Genomic DNA, 27,229 nt, shown 5'->3' on the forward strand with positions numbered 1-27,229 from the left:
GCATTAAAGGAGACAACTCTCACAGAAGGGGAGGTTCAGAGAGAGTCAGTAGGATATTATCTTAAGGATGGGGTGTTAATGAGGAAGTGGAGACCACTTACTGTGCCTGCAACTGAGGATTGGGCCATTGGACATCAAGTTGAGGACCCAAAAGTTTACAAGGCTGAGATTTTAAACATGGCTCATAGTACGCCTTTAGTCCGATACTTTAGAATGATAAAGACAGTGAACAGGATTATGAAGGAATTCTACTGGCCTAACTTAAGAATGGATGTTGTGAATTTTTGCAAGTCTTGCCATACCTGTCAAGTTGTGGGAAAACCTAACCAGGTGATTCAAGTAGCACCAGTTAGACCAATAACTGGTCTACCTTGATTAACCTTATTCCAAGGTCATAGTGGATTGTGTTGGCCCATTGCCGAAGACTGCAGCTGGCTATGAGTATCTGTTAACCATCATGTGTGCTGTGTCTAGGTTCCCTGAAGTGGTGCTTCTCAGAAACATCAGGGCCAAGACTGTGGTAAAAGCACATTAATCTTTTCACACTGGTAGTTCTACCTAAAGAAATCCAATCTGGCCAGGGTAGTAATTTTACTTTGAGAACATTCCAGGGGGTAGTTAAAGAGTTAGGAGCTAAGCACATTGTGTCATATGCATATCACTCAGAGTCCCAGGGGGCTTTGGAGCAGTTTTACTCCACTCTTAAGATGATGATTAAAACATACTGTGTGGAAAATGGAAGAAACTGAGATGAAGGGGTTCCCCTACTCCTATTTGCTGTTAGACATTCGATTCTAGAATTTCTGGGGATCAGCCCATTTGAACTTATTTTTGGTCACAAAGCTAGGGGACCTTTTACCCTGCTCAGAGAGCAATGGTCAGATCAGGAAGTGTGTTTGAGCGTGCTTAGTTATGGTTTGGAATTCAGAGACAGACTTAACAAGGCTTGTGACCTTGTGAAGCAGAATTTACAGCACTCTTAGATAAACATGAAGCAGTGGTATGACAGAAAAGGGAGGGAGCAGAGATATTGCATTGGAAGTAAAGTCTTGGTGCTGTTCTCCCTCCAAACCAACCCCCTTCCAGTGAGATTTAGTGGACCATATGAAATAATTAAGAAAATTGATTCTTTGAATTATGTCATTAGAACTGAGGAAGGCTTCAAAAATCGTGCATGTAAATATGATCAAGCGTTATCATGACCCCAAACCAGCACCTGTAAGAACTGATATGACAACAGATAAAATTGTGGTCCCTGGTACTGGGATACCAGATAATTTTAACGAGCTCAATGCAGTTTCCATCAGAATTTTCAAGTCTGGTGGAAAGATTCATCATTTGGAGTCAAGGCACCAAAAACAACTGTAGCATTCTCGCTCGGGTGTTAATGAAATGCCGAATTAAACGCCGAGATAAACCGTAGTCAATGAAACAAGGTCGCAGTAAGATTAACCATTTACTGTTCACTCTTCACATTAACATATGGTGAACACTGTTGATAAAACAATACAAGATTGATACAGTATTTGTTCCCTTCTTGATATCACATTTACATTGTAAATACTTGTAAAAGTAAACTATAACTACAATACATTAAAGTGCAGCATACAGTAGAATTTACCTACGCCATTGACTGCTTTAAATACACTTCAATACAAACTATCTGCAACTCTTTAACTAATGAAAACATAAACATTATCGACCGTCGTTACTTTTAACAGGATCGGCGTTAACATTTTAATTCAACATATCGATTATCTATTAACTTACAGCGTTGCTCTCACTGTGATTTCTAATGCTTGTAAACAACTTCTTGCTCGGGTCTGCCTCGTGCGAGCCCCCGCCCTCGCGTCGATCCCAAACCGGTATTTTCCCACAAGACACGGCGAAACCGAATGTGACATCATCACATGCTGATATATTTTACGGGCAATGAATATACTTTAAACAATTCTAATTCTAACTAGAAAATACTAACAAATGAATTACTAAGCGAAAATATTATAAACTAAATAACTGCCGTAAAGGCAACACACTCCCGGCTTGACCTTCGTAAGGTCACAATGAACATAATTCAAAACTTAGTCTCTAAATCAGTCATTAGGTAGAAGTAGAATGACTTCTGTAACTGGCCTTTGGTAAATTTTCACATTGCCTTGGTCGGCAGTCTTCAACTTGACCTTCCTGACATGTCCATCCCCACTAGGGAATTTGGCAGTGATTCTGGCCATTGGCCAGCTGTTGCGGGCGATTTGCTTGTCCCTGAGCAGGACTATGTCTCCAACTTGAAGATTCCTGCAGGGTTCTGTCCACTTTTGTCTCTGTTGCAACAAAGGTAGATATTCCTGTCTCCAGCAAGACCAGAACCGATTTGCCAGAGCTTGGACTTGTCTCCACTGCTTTGTGTACAAATCCTTGTCTGAGAAGTCTCCTGGTGGAGGGGGAGCTCCTGCCTTCTGCGTAAGGAGCATTGATGGTGAGAGTATGAAGGGGTTTTCTGGGTCAGAAGACACGGGTAGGAGTGGTCGTGCATTTATAATGGCTGTGGCCTCTGCCATTAGGGTGCACAGTACCTCGTGGGCCAATCGGGTGCGTTGCTGCATCTCAGGTTTCCTTTTCCGGGTTTTCCGTAAAGACGTGAACCGTTTGACTGCCTGCTCTTTGTTATTTGGTGAGCGCTGGCGTGGTTCTCTGAAAGGCAATGGGGCGACCCCATTATTTGCTTCATCTTTGAAGACCTTGGTGTCCTTTGTTTTTAAGAAAATGGCATCTTGAGCTGATTGAGCAAGTTTATTACCGTGCTCAGTTTGAACGAAGACTGACTGACCCAGCGTCTCGTCGGTTACTTTACGTTTGTTAAAGCCTTGCCGTGCTTCCTTAATACACAGGACACTTGTGCGGGGTTGGAAAATTGAATGGCGGCCACACTCTAGCACATTGGTCTTGAGTGTGCTAACCGTCGGTTTGTGTACATTGCCAGGGCACACCTCTCCTATCACCACCCAGCCTAGATCCAGGCGTTGCGCAAAGGGGGCGTCGTGTGGTCCATTGACCTGCTGCCTAACCTTGTGCACTCGGATAACATCTCTTCCTAATAGCAGGAGTATTTCTGCTTTTGGATCCAGTTCTGGGAGGTGTTTGGCGATGTGGCTGGTGCAGCACCGCACTTGGCGTCGGGATCTCAGTGCGGTTATTCAAGATTTCATTGCACTCTAAGAGCGGAGGGAGACAGATGACGACTTTACCATCCAGGGACTCGAGCTGGAAGCCTTCTGCCTTCCTTCCATGAGTTTCCGCGTTGCCTGAGCAAGTTCTAAGGTAGTATGGGAACTGCTCACTCCCAATGTTGAACAATTTAAAGAACTCTGGACTGACTAGTGAGCAATTGCTCTGATCATCCAGAATTACATAGGCTTTGATGGCCTTGTCTTTGGCTCCTTTAGGGTACACCTTAGTGAGGCAGATCTTTGAACAAGAACGGCTTGACTGAGCTTGACCGCAAACTTCTGTACAGCTCGACTTGACAACTGTTGTCCTGGAGTGAGTCTGTCCCTCCCCGCCGTCCTGTTGTGGGGGTGAAGGAGCGTTGTCGGTTTGCGGTAACGGGCCAGGATACATGGCCCCATCGTGATTAGTGCTATTACATTCCGGGCACTTCACGGTGATCGTACACTCTCTAGCAAGTGAGAGGTCGAGGAACAGCATTTAAAACATATTCTTTTCTCCTTGAGAAGGGCCATCCTCTCTTCAAGGGGTTTTTCCCTAAACGTTCTGCATCCTTTGAGGGGGTGAGGTTTGTTATTCAATGGACAATACTTGCTAGGGTCATTGTTAGTTGTAAAGGCTTCAGTCTTGAGCACTGAGACAGGTTTATTGATGTTGAAAGTATTTGAAGAGGATCTACCTGGCTTGGTGTAAATTGTACTGCTTCCTGGACCCGTGAGGCTAGGGTCATTTCGCTTCTTTGCCTCCTTGCACACAAACTTAGTGAGGTGCTTAAAGGGAGGATATCGACCATCGTGTTCTTCCTTGTAATCTGAGGCAACAGACAGCCACCTGTCCTGCAGCCCAAATGGAAGTTTGTCCACAATTTGTCTAATCCCGGATGGAGTATCTAGGTATACTAGACCAGCTGAGTAGCCATCTTCTTTGGCGCCTTGGATCTCCATGAGTAAATCTCCGAGTTCTCTTAACTTAATGTGATCTTTGGCCTACACCTTTGGAAAGTTTTCCAGACATCGATATAGCGCTGTTTCGATAATTGCGGGGGCCCGATAGCCCTCCCAAAGTCTCTCCCATGCTTTGCTTAAGGCTAGCTCGGGTTTGTTGATGTACACTGAACGTATGCGTCTCATCTGTTCGCATGAATCTTTTCCCAGCCATTTCGCCATAAGATCCAACTCTTGGGTTGCTCTGAGCTGGACTCCGTCGATAGCGTTGGTGAATGTGGAGTACCATGCACGGTAATTTTCAGGTTTATCGTCAAACTGGTACAGTCCCGAAGTGACGAGATCCTGTCGTGCTAAATACTGTATCACGGGATCAACTGTAAGTGGCATGCGGGCTGGGGAAATACATTGGCACGTATATGACTGAGGGCGTACATTTCTTATGGAATTTGCTGTCCTGAGTTCGACCTCTGATCTCTTCTCCCCAAATCTTGTAAGTTTGGTGTCGAAATGTATTTGTTGTCAGCTCTTTCATTCTCGACTTCATCACGGAGTTGCGAGGGTAAATTGTCTTCCTCGTATGGATGGGATGCAATCGGGCCTCCCTGAGGTTCCTCATGACATGGGATGTTATCGAATACGTATGGAGAGGAAGGACGAGCCTTCCTGTCTATTTGAGATCAGACATAGTCGCTTGTTCAATAGTACGTTCCAATCTGGTCCTTTCTGAAGTAGATCTTACGTCGGTCAGATTATGCAATCCTTCAGCTTCTTCTATGTACTCTGCTTCCACCTTGGCAGCTTCTTCTTCTCCTTCTAGCTCCAGCACTTCTAACTCTGCCGATATCTTTGCTCTTTTCAACTGGATTCCGGCTTCTCTGGCAGCCGCTTCCATTTCTCTGGCAGCCTTTTCCTTCTGGATTTCGGCTTCTTTGGCGGCCCCTTCCATTTTCAATCTTGCTACTCGCTTGGCATAGTCCACCTGCACATGGGCGGCATCTGCTTTAGCTCTTGCCTGGGTGGCCTTACTTGATGATGCCCTACTGCCCTTGTCGCTGGGTGGCATTGACTTGATGCTGGATCGAGATGACATTACAGCACTTGAAACACCTGATAATGCCGCTTTTTCACTGTAGCGCTCTCGCTTGGGTGTTATGAAAACGCCGAGATAAACTGTAGTCAATGAAACAAAGGTCACAGTAAGATTAACCATTTAATGTTCACTCTTCATATTAACATATGGTGAAAACTGTTGATAAAACAATACAAGATTGATACAGTATTTGTTCCCTTCTTGATATCACATTTACATTGTAAATACTTGTAAAAGTAAACTATAACTACATTACATTAAAGTGCAGCATACAGTAGAATTTACCTTCGCCATTGACTGCTTTAAATACACTTCAATACAAACTATCCGCAACTCTTTAACTAATGAAAACATAAACATTATCGACCATCGTTACCTTTAACAGGATCGGCGTTAACATTTTAATTCAACATATCGATTATCTATTAACTTACAGCGTTGCTCTCACTGTGATTTCTGATGCTTGCAAACAACTTCTTGCTCGGGTCTGCCTCGTGCAAGCCCCCGCCCTCGCGTCGATCCCAAACCGGTACTTTCCCACAAGACGCGGCGAAACCGGATGTGATGTCATCGCATGCCGATATATTTTTCAGGCAATGAATATACTTTAACAATTCTAATTCTAACTAGAAAATACTAACAAATGAATTACTAAGCGAAAATATTATAAACTAAATAACTGCCATAAAGGCAACACAACAACTGAAGAGCTTAATTAACGAGTATGAAGATTTATTCCTTGACATTTCAAGACTGTGCACAGTTGCAATGCATGACGTAATTGTAGATAAAGTTGATCCCATTAAGCAGCACGCTTACAGAATGAACCAAGACAAAAATAAAATGGTTGAACAAGAAATTGAAACATGCTAACAGCCGGCATAATTAGGCCATCTGCTTCAGACTGGGCGTAACCTTGTGTAATTGTCCCTACATCGGATGGGAGTATGAGATTCTGTACCGATTACAGGAAAGTTAATGCAGTAACTAAGACAGATGCTAATCCCATCCCAAGAGTGGATGACTGTATTGATAGAGTGGGGAAGGCTAAATACCTTACAAAGATTGACCTGTTGAAAGGTTACTGGTGTGTTCCTTTGACAGAAAGGGCTAATGAAATATCTGCATTTGTGACACCATCTGGACTGTATGAGTACAATGTTTTACCCTTTGGGATGAAAAATGCTCCAGGGACATTCCAAAGGATGATGAATTCTGTGATTCAAGGTTTAGAAAATACAGGGGCTTATATTGATGATTTGGTTGTGCAGAATGACACCTGGGAAGAGCATATCTCAGCAGTAGAGAAATTGTTTGAAAGGCTGTCCAAGGCAAATCTCACTGTAAACCACGCTAAAAGTGAATTTGGCCATGGCACCGTCACTTACCTTGGCTATGTAGTAGGCCAGGGCCAACTGGCTCCTGTGCAGGCCAAGGTTCAGGCTATTGCTGAGGTTCCCGTTCTGATGGGCAAGCAAGCATTAAGAGGGTTTTTAGGAATGGGTAGGTATTGCCATAAGTTTTGTAAGAACTTCGCAGACATCGCTCTCCCCCTAACAAAACTCCTAGGGAAGAGTGGAAGATTTGTGTGCACTGACCTTTACCAGGAGGCATTTGACTGTCTGAAAATGATCCTGTGTTATCACCCTGTTCTGAAAGAACCCGATTTCAATAAACCATTTTCGATCGCGGTAGACAGTGGTGATGAAGCTGCTGGGGCAGAACGATGATGATGAAATTGAACATCCAGTAGCTTAGTTCTCAAAGAAATTTAATGTGCATCAGAAAAATAACTCCACTGTTGAAAAAGAGTTGCTAGCACTCATTTTAGCATTGCAACATTTTGATGTCTACATATGTCCTGTGCAGAAACCATTTGTGGTTTACACTGACCATAATCCATTAGTGTTTCTGGGGAAAATGAAGGTTAAGAATAGAAGGTTTCTTAACTGGAGTCTGATCTTGCAAGAGTATGACATGGAAATAAAACACATGAAAGGTATTGACAATATTATAGCAGACTGTTTGTCTAGGTGTTAAGTTTAAGTTTGTATTGCTTTGCTATGTTACCTGATAATTACACATATATTGCTTTAAGCTGTAGAATCAAAAGTTAAGACAAAAATTTTGCTGCTTTATCAAAATTTTTCTTAAAATAGGGAGGTGTGATGAGATCTGAAGGATTATTCTAAGTGGACTGTTCCTTTAAAAAGAGAGAGAGAGAGAGTGCTAAGTGTGTTATCTCAGCAACGGAGAGAGAGAAAGTCTGTGAGTTATCTTGGAAACTGAAAGGCGGAACTATATGATGGACAGCTAATGTTCAACACTGTGGGATATATACAAGGTCAACTGGATTTGTAATCAGGCACACCAGACACCAAGGTACCATGTGAAAACTGCATCTTTTTTTTGTGGTCACAGTTGGTGACTGTAGGTTTCAGGAGCAGGAGGACACTGTGGAAGATTGACGGTATCAGCAACTCTACTCAAATCAAGTTTCAGAACTGAACTGACTACTTACCATACCACCAGAAGACTGTATCATCCAATCACCTGAGCTGGGAGAAGCTTGTGAACTTTATTTACTCATTTATATATGCATATACTTTGTCCTGTTTTATATTACTTTATCACATAGTTATTAATAAAATAGAGTTTATAATGGAAGACTCAGACTCCAGGTGTATCCATTTCAGCTGGTCCTTTTTAACCTGTTACAAGGTAGGTAACAAGCCAAAGCCTCAGCTTCCAATTTTTACACTGGCTACTGCCACAATGACCATCCAAAATGACCACTCCACTTTACATTTTATTGGAAGAGTTGCCAGACACTTAGCCAATAAGATTAAAAAACACTTTTTAAAAGCTGAAGACTCCTCCCCTCTGCTGTTCTGGCTGCTGCAAGTTTTTTAGGCAGTGAAGTTTCAAGAGATTTATCAGGTGATTAAAATCAAAGAATTCAAATTTACATTTATTTACAAAAAAATGTAAAAACTATACAACCCTGGTCCATGAGGGATTTCAGTGGAGCACAGTAGAAGTTTTGTCTAATAGCAGGGCAGTTGGTAACTAGAAGAAGCATTCATGGTAATTAGTAAAAACTGGGGTGATGAGGAAATATTTGTTATGCCTTGTCACTGGGAATGAAAAACAATAGAACAGCAGATGCTGGGAATCTAAACTAAAAAGAGAAAATACTGGGAATACCGTGCAGGCCAGCCTGAAAATAGAAGGGGGAAATGTCAATGCTTTTGTTTGAAACCCTTCGTAAAAGATGAAAAGGGAACATAAGAAGCTTTGGTGGGATTGAGCAAAGAATGAGAATATCTTTGATAGGTTAAAATCGGGTGAGCATGGGGTTGAAGATTTTCTGGTCTATATGTGAGTGGGAGCAGATAGAGAGCAAGAATATAGACAAAAGAATGGAGTTAAAAATGTAGAGCAGGAGGACGTGCCCAGTAATTTAGGGTAGGCATGAGCTTCATTACCACAGAGAAAACAAAAGGAAGAAAAAGGTAAGCTTGAGCCCATGTTACAGATGGATGTCTGATACAGACAGATATCAACTTCCCCAAGGGCGTAGAATACAGTTTTGAGTCCAGAAGGTTGCAATATGCCAAGGTGGAAGATGCAGTGTTGTGCCTCAGGCTTGAGTTAGGTCAGTGTAAGAGAGCACAGACAGAAGGTCAGAGTGGAAAGTACGAAACGCTGCAGGAACTCAGCAGGTTGGGCAGCATCCGTGAAAACAAGCAGTAAACATTTTGGGCCAAGAGTCTTTGTCAGGTCAGAGTGGGTTGGGAAGTAAAGTGACAGGCAACAGTAGTATCAAGGGTTTAGAGGAGGTTCACAAGAATGATTCCAGGAATGAAATGGTTATCATATAAGGAGCGTTTGATGGTTCTGGGCCTGTACTGACAGGAGTTTAGAAGAATGAGGTGTCATTGAAACTTATTGAATGTTCAAAGGCCTAGATCAAGTGGATGCGAAGAGGATGTTTCCTATAATGGTGAAGCCTAAGACCAGAGGGCACAGCCTCAGAACAGAGGGATGTCTATTCAGAACAGAGATGACGAAGAATTTCTTTAGCCAGAGGATGGAGAATCTTTGGAATTCATTGTTAAAGGTGGCCGTGGAGGCCAGGTCATTGGGTGTATTTAAAGCAGTTTGATAGGTTCTCGATCAGTCAGTGTGAAAGGTTAAGGGGAGAAATGGGGTTGAGAGGGAGATGGATCAGTCATGTTGAAATGGTAGAGCAGACATGATGGGCCGAGTGGCCCTATTCTGTTCTTATGTCTTATGGTCTTAAGGTCAGCTTTGCAGGCAGGTGAAGGAAGCTTGGGGAACCTAGGTTGAGGAACTAGCTGGGTAACAGATTGTTCAATGAACTCTGCATGCTTACCTTGCAACTTAAATCCAAGATATCTTGGATATCTTAAATCCAAGAATCATCAATACCTGGAAGAGGAAGAGGAGGGCGAAGGCACAATTAAACACACACACACTTCCTCTGACACTGAACACACTGCAAAGAAAACAAGTATAGAGGTTGCTTCCAGTCTGCAGTTGTATCACAAGAACTTGGCCAGGGTGTAAATCAATCAGTATGAATGATCTGGAGTAGTACTCAGATATTTGGAATTTCCTTCCACATGCCTGTACCAATGAGTTTTGTGAATAATGGCTAGTCATTAATGTGGAAAATGATCACATTGACTAAAACAGATTTCTCGCAGAAGGAGAAATCAGTTATCATTTTGCATCCAACCTGAAAAGAAGATGAAGATAGCAAGAACTGATAATGGAAATAGTAAAATACTTGGAGCAATGCATTGTCTATTGGATGCAAGTAGAGAGTGATAGCTGTAACAGGGAATAGCTTGTCAGTTTGCACAAACATCAACTGAATTCGATAAGTGGGAGCAAGCATACAGTCCAAGTTGAGGAAACGATTTCTATTGTATATTTTTGTTTTAATGCTCCATTTCTGTTCTGCAAGTGCTAACCTTTTAATATCCCTTCTTTTAAAAAAATACAATAAGTTTAAGAAATTCCCAGTGATGTACAGTCAGGTACACCCAAACAGCCCCAGGATCACAATGCTTTCATACAAATATTAAATTGCCTCCACCCTAATTAGTGTATCCTTGGAACTCAAGTCACATTTCATTCTTTAAATCTGTACTACATTTCCTCCAAAGTCATTGCATCTTTCCTTGGATGTGGTGACTAATATATTCATGGTACTCATTGTGTTGTCTCACCATGACTGTAATAACTCATCTATAAATTGGCTGTCTTTTCCCCTTTTCTCAATCAAGCTAATACTTGTACAGTGCTTCGTAATCCAGCTCTATTTTTGGCATTGGTCCATTTATTTTCAACAGACTCTCCAATACTACAGTTTGGACCAATACTACAGAGGTGTAGAGTACAAGCTGGGCTATACTTTGTAACCCTCTCCTTTCCGGAAGCTGGGCCATACTACGTGAATCAGGGTCTCCTCTTCAAAGAGCAGAAAATCCTGCTGCTTGCCCTCGATGTGGTATGAGTTGTTTTATAAACAGTGTTATTGGTGCCACAACTGATACTTTTCTCCTACAGGGAATTTGATAAAGTCTATTCCTGAGATCAGTCAGGTTTTGTGTAACTTATGCTCCTTCAAAATTTATTGGCTGAGAGAAGGAGTGAATGGCAGGGGGGCTGCACGGCCTCGGTTGTAGAGAGGATTAGGTGTAGCCTGTCTGCAGCCACCAGGAGAGGGGTGAGAGCTGTCAAAGCTCATGTACTCCACCAGGGGGCAGTGTGGTGCGCTGTCCAGGTCCGAGTTGGTGCTTCGCTTGGCAGAAGATGAACTCTGTTGTGGTCAACTGGAGATTTCAATGGACTGAAGGATCTGGACTATTTTTAGTGGTTTTATTTGGCAAATATTCAAGTTGCGCTTATTATATTGTATATGGGAGAACTGGCTCTCAAGCACAGTGTTGCCTGGGGGTGGGGGGGGGGGAGCTTGGGCCGGTGCACCCCACCAGTGGTAGAGTCCAGACTGGAGTTGGTGCTGCCCACCTGCCCCCCTCACACCCTCCTAGTGTTCACTCAGCAGGATACAGTTTCTTTTGTGGTCGACTGAAGATTTCAATGGGCTGGAAAATGCACAAAGAGACACAATTGAGTTGCAGTCACGAATGAAACTCAGTGGGCCAGGCACAAGCTATGGAAAAGAGTAAACAGTCAATGTTTCAGGCAGAGACCCTTCTTCAGAGTCTCTTTTCCATAGATGCAGCCTGGCCTGCTGAGTTCCTCCAGCATTTTGTGTGTGCTGTCTAGAGGTAACATGTCGATCTGGTGATCCTGCAACACGGGATTACAAATGTGCTTAACATCAAAAGCAGCATGTCACAGATTCACAGAGTGATCCCTAAACGACCTCTGAGCCGTGAGATCACATCTTCTTATTTCGTCACATCACATCAGAGCATTTTATCGCATTGATGTCATGCAAGGGAAAATAAAGTGAAATTTTACACAGGTACAGGGAAATTTTAGTGCAGGTAGACAAGACAGTGCAAGGTCATAACCAGGGAGATTGTGAGACCAAGCACTGTACCAGGGAAACATTCAATAGTCTTATTACAGCCAAATAGAAGCTGTCCTTGAACCTGGTGATCAGTGCTTCCAGGCTTTTGCCCAATGGGACAGGGGAGAAGAGAAAACCTCCGCAGTGGGTCAGGCCTTTGATTATGCTGGCTGCATTCTTGAGGCAGTGAACAGGGTAGAGAGGGTCTCAGGAGGGAATGATAGCTTCCATGATGTGCTAGGCTATGTCCACTAATCTCTGCAGTTTCTTCTAATCAGAGCAGAAGCCATGATGCACCAGACAGGATGGTTTCTATGGTGTAACTGTAAAAATTGGTGAAGGTGAAAGTGACATGAAAAGGGGGCTATAACAGTGAGCCAAATATGTGCTTGCAAGAACAAGATAATGTGACACTCCGGGGGGGGGGGGGTTGTGGAGCGGTCAATAGCCCACCCCTGAATTTCCAATGACCAGCGCGGTTTATTGTGTTTAAATGCTTCTGTGGGATTGTGATGGGAAGTTCCAATTCATTTATTGCTACATTTTAGGTTGGGTTACACAGTTACTTGATTGTGTATCTGTGGGTCACTCTAAATGTAACCGGGCTGTGTGATAGTTACCTCCCCCGTCTGTATCAGACTGGTTAGGTCCACTCTCCGGGTCAGGTGCCTGGACTGTTTTGTGTTTATCACAATAAAATGATTGTTGAGTTAACGAGCTTCCTCGTCTGTCATCGTGGACCAAATACTGGTCACAATATTTCAAACCCTTAACACGTTAGTCAATGTTAAACACGGACAACCAATGGAAAGTAGCAATCAGCAACCCAAGAGGAAATGAATCACTGGTGTTCAGAGAGCAACATCTTCCGCATCCACCAAAGAGATTTAAAATGCTATCACTGCTGTAATGTAGGGTTCAATTTACTTTATGTGAACCATACAAAGCAATGGAAGAGAGGAATTCCACTGTGAGGGGGCAGTGAATGATGAAGTAAAGGGGTGGGAAGTTGATTGGTGAAAGATATACAAGGCTGGAGAAAGGGGATCTAATAGGGGAAGACAGAAGGCTATAGAAGAAAGAAAAGGGGGAGGAGTAGCAGAGGGAGGTGATTGGCAGGTCAGGAGATAAGGTGACAGAGGGAAATAGGTTTGGGGAATGGTGAAGTGGGTGGGGGGGAATGGAAACTGAGAGTGGCTTTGTCTCAACGGTACAGGAGGTCATGGACTGACATTTTGGAATGGGAATGGGAAGTAGAATTAAAATGGGTGGCCATTGGTGAATCCTCCTTTTTCTGGCCAATGGACTGTAGGTGCTTGGTGAAGCAGTCTCCCAATCTGTGATGTAGTATCGGAAAAGTTGGGAGTGATACCAGTGTAGACTTGGAGCATAGATTGTTCCACGTAACCAACAAACAAAGAGGCATATTTGGGACTCATGGAAGTGGGAGGGGCCAAAGGAGAAATGATTAAGAGTGAGAACAAGTTCTGCTGCACGGATGAGAGTGGTGGTGGAGAGGAACTGGTCAGGTCTGATGAAAGCAAGAGAGAGCTTTGAGGCCTTCCTGGTGGGGAATGGAGTAGGGCTTCAGGTTCTTGGATCATTGGGATCTCTTCTGGGGGATGTATAACCTGTTCAAAAGTGACGGGTTGCCCTGAACCTGAGGGGGACCGATATTCTCGTGGACAGGTTTGTTAGAGCTGTTGGGGAGGGTGCAACCTAACTTGTTCGGGGTGTGGAAACCCGAGTGAAGGGTCGCAGGACTCAGATGGTAAAAAAGTAAAGATAGTGTGCATTCAGACTGTCAGGAGGGGCAGGCAGGTGATGGGACTGAGCTGCAGCCAGCAGGGTGAGTATCAAATCATGCGGGATGCAGAAACATAGAGGATAGCAAATACAGTTCTCAAGGTGTTGTATCTAAATGCACGTAATATAAGAAATAAAGTGGATGATCTTGTTGCAATATTAGAGGTTATCAGGTATGATGTTGTGGCCATCACAGAATCATGGCTGAAGGATGGTTGTAGCTGGGAGCTAAATATCCAAGGTTACACGTTGTATCAGAGGGATGGGAAGGTAGGCAGAGTGGGTGGTGTGGCTCTACTGGTGAAGAATGGTATCAAATTAGTAGAACGATGTGACATAGGATCAGAAGGTATTGAACTAAAGTGGAGTTTAGAGGGATCAATGGTGCCTAACGGCAACTGCTTTGCCTGCATCTTCAGAAACAGTTCTACTTCCATCTTTAATATCTCTATGTTTCCCTTTCAGGGTTCTTTTGAAGTCCCTGACCTGGAGTTATGTGGAAATGGGGCCTACTCTCAGCGTTTCACAACTGGCTGTTGTTCAGCACGCCAAGGGCTCGGCCTAAGAACTCCGCTCACTTTCGGAGGACCAAGTTTTCGTGGCACTGGAGACGGGGCATCAGTTGGCGGTGTCCAAGCAGAAGGCTGGTGTGTTGTGGGAGATGTAAGGTCTAAGGCTGTGGGCCCAGAGACCTGAAATCTTTGGGCACAGAGCTCAGAAAAAGCTACGCAACAGACTTTTTAACATCGTAAACTAGCAAGTTGTTTGTTATGTTTCCCCTCTCGCTGTGAAATGGAGACATCTCTTTCCTCCTTATTCGGGAGAGAGTGAGCCTGTGGTATGTCGAATGCTGGGTGAACAATGTAGTCTTTGGATTAACTGCAAGTCTGTGTCACGCTTGAGTGCTCAGTGGTGGGCACCGATGCTTCTTTTTGCTGGTGGTGGAAGGGGGGATTGTTGCTTACATGTCGCCTCTTATGTGCAGGAGAGAGGGGAGCTAGGGGGTACTTTGGGGTTCTAACATTTAACTGTTGTTCATTCTTTGGGGGCACTCCTCTGTTCTAGTGGATGGTTGCCAAGAAAAAGCATTTCAGGATGTATATTGTATACATTTCTCTGACATTAAATGTACTTTTGAATTCTTGTGGGTTGAGTTAAGAAACTGCAAGGGTAAAAGGACGTTGATGGTAATTATATACAGCCCCCCCCCCCCAACAGTGGCTGGGAGGTGCACCACAGTTTACAACAGGAAACAGGAAAGGGCAAAGAAGTGGCAGATGGAATACAGTGTAAGCACTGTGGTATGACATCTCCAAAGGGTCAGAGTGCTTGGTGACAAATTTCAACATTGAAGAAATATTCTTTGCTCAGCTTTTTGTTGTAATCAAGAACTAGCTTTCAGTTCCCAATTTAAACTGGAAGCAGTAATCAGTCTGAAGTTAAAAGAACAGTTTTACAAACAATAGTGTTACATAAGGGCTGCTAACCATAATGCTGAGGGTTTATAAAGCATTGGTCAGACCACACTTGGAATATGGTGAACAGTTTTGGCCCGTAATCTGAGAAAGGATGTATTGTATTGGAGAGGGTCCAGAGGGTGTTCATGAGAATGATGTTGGTAATGAAAGGGTTAATGTACAATGAGTGTTTGATGGCTCTGAGCCTGTACTGGCTGGAGTTTAGAATGAGGGGGAATCTGATTAAAATGTATTAAGTATTGAAAGACCACGATCGAGTGGATGCGGAGAGGATGTTTCCTGGAGATAGAGAGTCTAGGACCAGCCTCAGAATAGAAGGATGTCCCTTTAGAACAGAGATGAGGAGGAATTTATTTAACCAGAGTGTGGTGAGTCTGGGGAATTCGTTGCTACACATGGCTGCGGAGGCCAAGTCATTGGATATTATTGAAGCTTGGATTGACAGGTTCTTGATTAGTAAGGGCATCTAAGCTTATAGGGAGACGAAAGGAAAGTGGGGTTGAGAGGTTAATAAATCAGCCATAATAGACAATAGACCAGAAGTAGACATTCCTCCCCTCGAGTCTGCACCGCCATTCTGAGATCATGGCTGATCATTCACTATCAATACCCAGTCCCTGCCTTGTCCCCATATCCCTTGATTCCCCTATCCCCTATAGTGGAATGATGGAGCGGGTTTTATGGGCTGAATAGCCTAATTCGGTTCCCATATCTTATGGTCTTTGTGTTGATTTAATGATGGGAACTGAGAGTGAGCTGAGCTTTCACTGAAGACCATACACAGGCACAGAGTAATTGCCACACACTTTTTGTTTTTGTTTTGCTGATAATTTACTAAGCTGAAAAACAGCAGTCTTACAGTTCAACCCCAGTCACTTGAGGCACAGTACATTCTGTGAGCTTTCCAAAGCTTAGTGTAACAAACAATGTGACAGAGAGAGAGAAGGGCAATAATAATTCCCATTAGCACAAACAAAGTCAAGGACAGGATCACCTTCCACCACAGGGATTTCCCCACAGTCCATGTTTGCCCATCACCGTCACCACCCCTGCCCCAGACATGTCATTGTCTGCCTGTGTGTGTTGAGTGAGGGCAGAAAATGTCCCTGACAGTGCTCTCTGCCGGTGCATCTTTTAACTGGGATGAACTCTGATATAGCTGTCGTTTGATTCCTTTTCAAATATCAGCAATGTCCCTACCAGACCTGTAAAACATGAAGAGTTAGATGTGGTTAAGTCACAGTTTGAAATGCCACCAGTGGTTGTGTTTATGAGGTCAGGCCTGCAGTAACTGGTGACCAAACCAGGCAAAATATTATTTGAATTTGAATTTGAACTTCAACATATTTATATCTTACATCCATTCCATAGCATGAGGGAGTAACCTCAGCAGTGACACCAACCAGAGCAAAAGGGTAGGGCAGCTCTCTTTCGAGAGATCACATACTGTTAATCACTATCAGCATGTGCAGGATTGGGTCAGATCTAACTGCCACCCGTCAATAAGAGATAATTAAATCTTACTGTAATGACGTAGTTCGAGACACCCATCAAAACCTTTGCCACAAAGTACAGCAGTGACTATATCACATCCATTTAGGAGAGCAACAACCACATCACCAAGGATAATCAGCATCCTGGAGGCTTTGGTGCTACTGCTTCATATCTTCTATCCAGCATTAGGGTAAAAAAAATATGGTCAGCCTAATTATGCCACGTGGAAAGGGAAGGGGGACATTATGGTCAAGAGATTATGCCAAATGTCATCGGGAAGTGGCAAACAGAGGGAGAGAACAAGAATTGGGGAAAGTCATGGCCACATGTCTCCAGGATCAAAGAGTCAGGACAAAAAGATGAGAGAAGAAGAGACAGAGGAGGAGAGGCATGCACGTCTCCAGAATGACAACAACTGGCACAGGAGGAGGAGAGAGGAAGAGACAAAGGAGCTGAGAAATACACATTTCCATGATCAGAGACAAAGATCAAACAGCAGAAGAGATGAAGAGATGGTGGATGAAAGGACTGCATGTCTCCAGAATGACAACGAGAGGTACAAGGGTGGCAGATCAACCAGAAATTATGCCATCAAAAGTGTCCTTCATTAAATGAGGAGGAGCTGTATTTGCCTTGCTACTCACCGTTCTTCTTTAATAAACTGAGGCTTTCTTCTTCAACTTCTGAAGCAAAGTGATACCAATAGCATTCAGGAGAATTTAATGTTCATTCTGGTCACATCAGACTGCACTACCCTTCTCTCAAAGGGTGCCTCAATGGGTCACCCTGCTGTCTAGTTATTGTTTAAATTTGAATTTCAATTTCAATTTATTTAAATCTTACATCCATTCCATAGTGTGAGGCAGTAAAAATCTTTGTGTTAAAAAAGCTGTCCTGTAGCCTATTGGTCCTGGCCTTTATGCTGCGGTACTGTTTGCCAGACGGAAGCAGCTGAAACAATTTATGGTTGGGGTGACTGGTGTCCTCAATGATCTTCCAGGCCTTCTTTATGCACCTGCTGCTGTAAGTGTCCTCAGTGGAGGGAAGTTCACATCCACAGATGCACTGGGCTGTCCATATCACTCTCTGCAGTGCCCAGCGATCAAGGTTGGTTCAGTTCCCATACCAGGCAGTGATACAGCCAGTCAGAATGCTCTCAATGGGGCTCCTGTAGAAGTCTTCAGGACTTGGGGCTCATGTTGAACTTCTTCAGTCAGTTGAGGTGGAAGAGGCGCTGTTGAGTTTTTCTTGCCACACAGCCGGTGTGCGAAGACCAGGTGAGATCTTCGGTGATGTGTATACCAAGGAACATGAAACTACTCACCCTCTCAACTGTAGTCCCTTTGACGTCGATCGGGGCGAGCCTGTCTCCGTTCTTCCTGTAATCCACAATCAGCTCTTTCGATTTTTGGGCATTGAGAGAGAGGTTGTTGTCTTGGCACCACTGTGTCAGGGTGTTAACTCTGTAGGCTGTCTCACTACTGCTTGAAATAAGGCTGATCAGTGTCATGTCATCAGCAAATTTGATCAGCAAATCTACAATCATGGAAGAAGTGGAGGAGGGGACCCAGGACACAATAGTGGGGGCACCTATGTTGAGGGTCAGAAGGGCAGAGATGAGGGAGCCCATCCTTACCACCTGTCAGCGATCCGATAGGAAGTCCAGGATCCAGCTGCACAAGACTGTCAGGGTGTTGAATGCACTCTTCTCCAGGTGCGTGAGGATGGTGCATAATGGTGTGGCTATGGCGTCATTGGTAGACCGGTTCTGTCGGTAGGTGAGTTATAGGTGTTCCAGTGTGAGTGGTTATATGCTGCAAATGTAGTCTTTAACCAATTACTAACACACTTGCTCACTCCTGATCTCACTCTTTTCCTTTCATCTTTAGTCCACAGCCTCATTGATTCACTCTTAGTGAATTGGTAGTGATGGGATGGGACACCATTCTCATTTCACCTGTTGCATGTCCTTTGATCAGATCACCTCCCATGTATCTTCTATGAGAGTGAAAATGCCATATTCCTCCTAACACTCAGAAGGCTGCTCTGTTCTGGCTCAGCACTTGACCACGAGCTGTCGAGCTCCAGCCTCACAGCTGCATATAGTATTAATTGTAAGACTCTCGGCAGTGTGGAGGATCAGAGGGATCTTGGGGTCCAAGGCCATTGGATGCTCAAAGCAGTTGCACAGGTTGACTCTGTGGTTAAGAAGGCATACGGTGCATTGGCCTTCATCAATCGTGGAATTGAATTTAGGAGTCGAGAGGTAATGTCGCAGCTATATAGGACCCCGGCAAGATCCCACTTGGAGTACTGTGCTCAGTTCTGGTCGCCTCACTACAGGAAGGACATGGAAGCCGTAGAAAGGGTGCAGAGGAGATTTACAAGGATGTTGCCTTTTGAGAATAGGTTGAATGAACTCGGCCTTTTCTCCTTGGAGCGAAGGAGGATGAGTGGTGACCTGATAGAGGTGTACAAGATGATGAGAGGCATTGATCATGTGGAGAGTCCAAGGCTTTTTCCCGGGGCTGAAATGGTTGCCACAAGGGGGCACAGGTTTGAGGTGCTGGGGAATAGGTACAGAGGAGATATCAGGGCTAAGTTTTTCACTCAGAGAGTGGTGAGTGCGTGGAATGGGCTGCTGGCAACGCTGGTGGAGGTGGATATGATAGGTACATGGAGCTTAGTAAAATAGAGGACTATAGGTAAGCCTAGTAATTTCTAAGGTAGGGACGTGTTTGGCACAACTTTGTGGGCCGAAGGGCCTGTATTGTGCTGTAGGTTTTCTATGTTTCTATGTAAATCTTGCTTATTTTATACCTTTGTAGATAGTCATTACCTGTTCCCCGAGTTCACCTGATCCTGTGCAGTTGGGTAAAATGAGAGAAGTTTCAGAGTGGAGTACAACATGGAACTTTTTTCTGTATGAAAATACCAGCCGTACCAGTTGTACAACTTATTGCCAAAGATGCTGAAGCTTACAAGAGATGAAATGCTTCAAAATATGCTAACAAGACATTGCCTTTTTTAATTTCAATGCGTGGAATGGGCTGCCGGCGGTGGTATATGTACAGGAAAGGAATAGAGAGTTATGGGTTGAGTGCGAGTTAGTGGGACTAGATGAGTAAGCGTTCTGCACAGACTAGAAGGGCCAAAATGGCCTGTTTCAGTGCTGTAATTGTTATGTGGTTATAAGTGTCCCATTAGATTTACAGTTATGGGAAAAAATAATAAAAGGGCCCTTTACTGTTAAAACAGTCCAATGTGCACATAAACATTGGAGCTCATTTCTGGAGTTGTGGGGGTTTCTCTCTTTCCTAACACACTGAACCCACATTCTATTGAGGCTCATGACAGAGTTTTGTTGACTGTAATAAAGGTTCTGGTTTTCCATGCTTTTGCTGGAGACTTCTCTCTGAATGACCTGTTTCCAGAAGTGGAATGCATCTAAGTTACAGGGAAAGGTTGAACAAGTTAGGTCTTTATTCTTTGGAGATAGGGACTTCTTCCATTTCTGCATGGTGGCAGAAGAATTACACAAAGAATGAAAATGGCTGACAGTGGTCATGATGTTTCACTTCATACTTGAACCCTTCAGTTATCCGCTTTCCTATATATTGTTCACTTGTTTCTCCACTACAGGATTTATTCCTCTTGCTGGAAGGCTCTTGGAAGTTCACTCTGTCCACATCTGTACAGATGGGATTGGCATTAATAGCAACTCTTAGACTGCAGAAGGGGGTGTTATAGGTCTTCGCTGTTGTAGACCTTGATTGTCAATACCTGGACTATGTGTGAGACATATTGGTTGAGCTCTCCTTGTTGAGCTGGAGCACTGACTTTTTACAGCCAAAATGCACTTGGACATATTTGGTGAGATGTTTGGCTGTTGTGATGACAAAGCATGACTGGGGTTAGTCAGGAATGTAGATGCTTCCCAGGCAATCACTGTGGAAAGATTCTTCTTCTGGACAATGTGTTTGATCATAAGAGTTCAATTTCAATTGACAGCCAAAATTACCCAGTGGTATTTTAAAATGCTTCACTTTGTCAACCTGCCCGTATGTCATTCCCTTTTCAGATGTTTCATATTTAGAAACATAGAAAACCTACAGCACAGAACAGGCTCTTTGGCCCACAAAGCTGTGCGGAACATGTCTTTACCCTAGAACTACCTAGGCTTACCTACAGCCCTCTATTTACCTAAGCTCCATGTATCCATCCAGGAATCTCTTAAGAGACCCTATCATTGCCCATACTGTAAAAGGGCTGGATGGTTTGGAATATGTCAAATGTGTGTAGGATAGTTTTTTACAGCAATACATAGATGTACCAACTAGAGAAGGGGCAGTGTTGGATCTCCTGTTAGGAAATGAGCTAGGTCAGGTGACAGAGGTATGTATTGGGGAGCACTTCAGGTCCAGTGATCACAATGTCATTAGTTTCAATGTAATTATGGAGAAGGATAGGACTGGACCCAGGGTTGAGATTTTTGATTGGAGAAAGGCTATCTTTGAGGAGATGTGAAAGGATTTAGAAGGAGTGGATTGGGACAAATTTGTTTTATGGAAAGGATATGATAGAGAAATGGAGGTCATTTGAAGGTGAATTTTTGAGAGTACAGAATCTTTATGTTCCTCTTAGGTTGAAAGGAAAGTTTAAAAGTTTGAGAGAGCCATGGTTTTCAAGGGATATTGGGAACTTGGTTCAGAAAAAGAGAGAGATCTACAATAAATATAGACAGCATGGAGTAAATGAGGTGCTCGAGGAATATACAGAATGTAAGAAGAATCTTAAGAAATAAATTAGAAAAGCTAAAAGAAGATACAAAGTTGCTTTGGCAAGTAAGGTGAAAATAAATCCAAAGGGTTTCTACAGTTATATTAATAGCAAAAGGATAGTGAGTGATAAAATTGGTCCCTTAGAGAATCAGAGTGGACAACTATGTGTGGAGCCAAAAGAGATGGGGGAGATTATGAACAATTTCTTTTCTTCGGTATTGACTAAGGGGAAGGATATTGAATTGTGTAAGGTAAGGGAAACAAATGGGGAAGTTATGGAAACTATGACGATTAAAGAAGAGGAAGCACTGGCACTTTTAAGGAGTATAAAAGTGGATACATCTCCAAGTCCTGACACGATATTCCCTAGGACCTTGAGGGAGGTTGGTGTAGAAATAACAGGGGCTCTGACAGAAATATTTCAAATGTCATCAGAAATGGGGATGGTGCCAGAGGATTGGCGTATTATTCATGTTCTATTGCTTAAAAAGGGTTCTCAGAGTAAACCTATCAATTATTGGCCTGTAAGTTTAATGTCAGTGGTGGGTAAATTAATGGAAAGTTTTCTTAGAGATGGTATATATAATTATCTGGATAGACAGGGTCTGATTAGGAACAGTCAACATAGATCTGTGCAAGGAAGGTCATGTTTGACAAATCATATTGAATTATTTGAAGAGGTTACGAGGAAAGTTGATGAGGGTAAAGTAGTGGATGTTGTCTATATGGACTTCAGTAAGGCCTTTGACAAGGTTCTGCATGGAAGGTTAGTTAGGAAGGTTCAATCGTTAGGTATTAATATTGAAGTAGTAAAATGGATTCAACAGTGGCTAGATGGGAGATGCCAGAGAGTAGTGGTGGATAACTGTTTGTCAGGTTGGAGGCCGGTGACTAATGGTGTGCCTCAGGGATCTGTACTGGGTCCAATGTTGTTTGTCATATACATTAATGATCTGGATGATGGGGTGGTAAATTGGATTCGTAAGTATGCAGTTGATACTAAGATAGGTGGCGTTGTTGATAATGAAGTAGGTTTTCAAAGCTTGCAGAGAGATTTAGGCCAATTAGAAGAGCGGGCTGAATGATGGCAGATGGAGTTTAATGCTGATAAGTGTGAGGTGCTACTTTTTGGTTGGAATAATCAAAATAGGACATACATGGTACATGGCAGGGCATTGAAGAATGCAGTAGAACATAGGAATAATGGTGCATAGTTCCCTGAAAGTGGTTAGGGTGGTGAAGAAAGCTTTTGGTATGCTGGCCTTTATAAATCGGAGCATTGAGTATAAGAGTTGGGATGTAATGTTAAAATTGTACAAGGCATTGGTAAGGCCAAATTTGGAGTATTGTGTACAGTTCCGGTCACCAAATTATAGAAAAGATGTCAACAAAATAGAGAGAGTACAGAGGACATTTACTAGAATGTTACCTGGGTTTCAGCACCTAAGTTACAGGGAAAGATTGAACAAGTTAGGTCTTTATTCTTTGGAGTGTAGACAGTTGAGTGGGGACTTGATAGAGGTATTTAAAATTATGACGGGGATAGACTTTTTCCATTGAGAGTAGGGGAGATTCAAACAAAAGGACATGAGTTGTGAGTTAGGGGGCAAAAGTTTAGGGGTAACACGAGGGGGAATTTCTTTACTCAGAGAGTGGAAGCTGTATGGAATGAGCTTCCAGTAGAAGTGGTAGAGGCAGGTTTGATATTGTCATTTAAAGTAAAATTGGATACGTACATGGACAGGGAAGGAATGGAGGGTTATGGGCTGATTGCATGTCGGTTGATCTAGGTGAGAGTAAGTGTTCAGCAAGGAATAGAAGGGCCAAAATGGCCTGTTTCTGTGCAGTAATTGTTATATCCTTATACGGTTATAGACTACTCCTAGTTCATATGATTTTAATCAGGCCATAACATTTCAAATCTTTAATAAATGTCTTCCACATTGTGGTTTCAGTAGCATATGTAAAACTTCTTTAAAATAAAATCATCCAATGCTAGATTGACAAGGAACAGGCTGTGCTTCAAATAATGTTACTTCACACACATATTTTCCAATTAGACAAGTTTTCTTGCTATCCTGCAGCTGAAATAAATTTTGAACAAAAAGCATTGTATCTACTTTTGGAATTTTATTTTGCCTTATTCCATCAGACAGTATCAGTTTGGAGAGCAATCATTTATAATGATGATGATGGACATAGTTGTTCACTGATGTTCTTGGATTCTTTCAAGTTTGAGGAAGCATGATGGACATTCAAAGCCTTTTCAAAGATTATGTAAATAATATCTGTAAACATGAAATGAAGTGTCCTTGATAAGAGTGCATATGTAAAATTTCATGGTAAATGCAAAGACTATAAGTATCATAAGCAGAATTAGTTCATTCAGACCATTGACTCTGCTCTGCCATACAGACCTAGCTGACTTACCTTCCCCTCAACCCCATTCTCCTTCCTTCCTTTTCATAACTTTTGCTGTCCTTACAGATCAAGAACATATCTGTAGTTTTCCCATAATTGACCAGAGAATCACTGCTCTGTAGTTTCCCCATCACTGACCTGAGACACACGGGTCCACAGTTTTCACATCATTGACCTGAGACTCACTGCTCCGTAGTTACCCCATCACTAACCTGAGACACACTGGTCTGTAGTTTCCCTATCACAGACCTGAGACCTGCTTGTCTGCAGTTCCCCATCACTGAAGTGAGACACACTGGTCAGTTAGTTTTCCTCATCATAGACCTGTGACATGCTGGTCAGTTAGTTTCCCCATCATTGACCTGAGACCCACTGGTCTTTAGTTTCCCAATCACTGACCTGAGACATGCAGGTCTGTGGTTTGCCCATCTCTGACCTAAGACATATTGTTCTGTAGGTTCGGCATCACTGATCTGAGATGTACAGCTCTGTTGTTTGCCCATCACTGACCTGGGACACACTGGTCTGTAGTTTTCCTATCATTGACCTGAGACATACAGGACTGTTGGACCCATCACTGTCCTCAGACACACAGGTGTGCAGTGTCGGCACCAATTAGCTGTGACACACTGGTCTGCTGTTTCCCCAACAAAGATGTCAGACACACGGGTCTGTAGTTTTCGCATCACTGACCTGATACACACTGTTCTTTAGTTTCCCATCACCAACCTGAGACACACGGGTCCGTAGTTTTCACATCATTTACCTGAGACTCACAGCTCTGTAGTTTCCCCATCACTAACCTGAGACCTGCTTGTCTAGAGTTCTCCATCACTGAACTGCAACACACTGGTTTGTAGTTTCCTCATCATAGACCTGCGATATACTGCAATGCAGTTCCCCATCTCTTAACTGAGACACAGTAGTCTGTAGTTACCCCATCATTGACCTGAGAAATACTGTTCTACCATCTCTCCATCACTGACCTGAGACACTCTGGTCTCTAGTTTGCCCATCTCAGATGTGAGACAACTGGTCCACAGATCCCCATCACTGACCTGAGACATACTTCTCTGTACCTTCCCCATCATTCAGCTCAGACACATTGGTCTCTGGCTTCCCCATCACTGAACTGAAAGATAGTGGTCTGTAGTTTCACCATCACTGACCAGACACAAAATGTTTTATAGTGTCCACACCAATGACTTGAGATACACTGGATCATAGTATCCCAATTACTGACCTGAGACACACTGATCTGTTGTTACCCCATCAGTGACCTGAGACTCACTGATTTGCAGTTCTCCATCACTGACCTGAGACACACTGGTCAGTAGTTTCTTTTTTTTAAATCTTATTATTATTATTATTATTATTAATAATAATATCAACAAAATAAAATTGATACATAGATAATGGGATTACAAACATACACATTTCAACTGAACATGAAAGAATACATAAGCAATGGTTACAATATAAATGAGTATTTCCAAATCATGGACGATACAAGTAACAAATAAACAAGGCAAACCTAGGTATATCATAATATATATTAAAAAAACAGAAAAAAGAAAAAAATTATGCAAAAAAACCCTAATCTAATAACTAATAAGGAAAAAAACAAAAAAAGAAAAAAGAGAAAAAGAAAAAATGGAAAAAAGGGCTGTTTATAATATCTCACTAAAATACAAAATCATCAGTGTCATCAACTCCGATCCTCTCAACATATATAAAATCGAAACTGGAAAAACAAATAGGCTTGGAACAGGGTCATATTTCATCATATGAAAATATTGAATAAATGGTCTCCATATCTTTTCAAATTTAATAGAAGTATCAAATACAACACTTCTAATTGTTTCTAAATTTAGACATAACATAGTTTGAGAAAAACAATGAAATACGGTAGGAGGATTAATTTCTTTCCAATTCAACAAAATAGATCTTCTAGCCATTAATGTAAGAAATGCAATCATTTGACAAGCAGAAGAGGATAAATGGAGTGAGTCCATCATTGGTAAACCAAAAATTGCAGTAATAGGATGAGGTTGTAAATCAATGTTCAATACCGTAGAAATAATATCAAAAATGTCTTTCCAATATTTTTTCAAAAGCAGACACAACCAGAACATATGAGTTAAAAACACTATCTCAGAATGACATCTGTCACAAATAGGATTTATATAGGAATAATAATGAGCCGATTTATCCTTGGACATATGAGCCCTGTGCACAACCTTAAACTGTATTAATGAATGTTTAGCACATATAGATGACGTATTAACTAATTGAAGAATTTTATCCCAATTCTCAATAGGGATAGTAAGTTCTCTTTCCCAATCATTTTTAATCTTATAGAAGGGCTCTGAACGTATCTTCATAATTATATTGTAAAGTTTGGATATTAGCCCTTTCTGAGAAGGATTTAGTTCAAACAAATCCTCCAAAATACCTGAAGACACAAAATTTGGAAAAGTAGTAAGTACAGTATTTAAGAAATTCCTAATCTGTAAATATCTAAAAAATGAAATCTAGGCAAATTATATTTAATAGATAATTGTTCAAAAGACATTATACAATTATCCAAAAATAAATCGGAAAATCGTAGTAATCCTTTAGTCTTCCAAGCTGAATAAGCTTTGTCTATAATAGAAGGATAAAAAAAAGCCATTGGATACAATAGGAATATTTAAAACAAACTGAGTCAACCCAAAAAATTTCCGAAATTGAAACCATATACGTAAAGTATGTTTAACTATTGGGTTGTCAATTCGTTTCAGCAATTTAGAAAGAGCAAAGGGAAGAGAAGTCCCTAAAATAGAATCCAATGAAAATCCCTGGACAGATTTAATTTCCAGGTTCACACAATGAGGGCTAAAAGATATATCCCAATCCTTTAACCAACATATCAAATATCAGATATTAACTGCCCAATAATAAAATCTAAAATTAGGCAATGCCAATCCACCTTCCTTCCTTGCCCTCTGTTAATATTTTTTACCTAATCTATGATTTTTATTCTGCCATATATATGAGGAAATTTTTGAATCAACATTAGCAAAAAAAGCTTTCGGAATAAAAATTGGTACCGCTTGAAATATATATAAAAACTTGGGTAAAATAACCATCTTAATAGCATTAATCCAACCTATCAGAGATAAAGAAACTGGTGACCATTTAGTAAACAAACATTTAATTTGATTGATTAAGGGTAAAAAATTAACCTTAAATAAGTCCTTATAGCTTTTTGTGATTTTAATCCCTAAGTAAATAAAAGAGTCATTAACTAATTTAAAAGGTAAATTTCCATAAATTGGAAACTGTCTATTTAAAGGGAACAATTCACTCTTATTAAGATTTAATTTATACCCAGAAAAATTACTAAATAGAGCCAACAATGATATAACTGC

Source organism: Hypanus sabinus, chromosome 1 (assembly GCF_030144855.1).
Source record: "Hypanus sabinus isolate sHypSab1 chromosome 1, sHypSab1.hap1, whole genome shotgun sequence".
NCBI classification, from domain to species: Eukaryota; Metazoa; Chordata; class Chondrichthyes; order Myliobatiformes; family Dasyatidae; genus Hypanus; species Hypanus sabinus.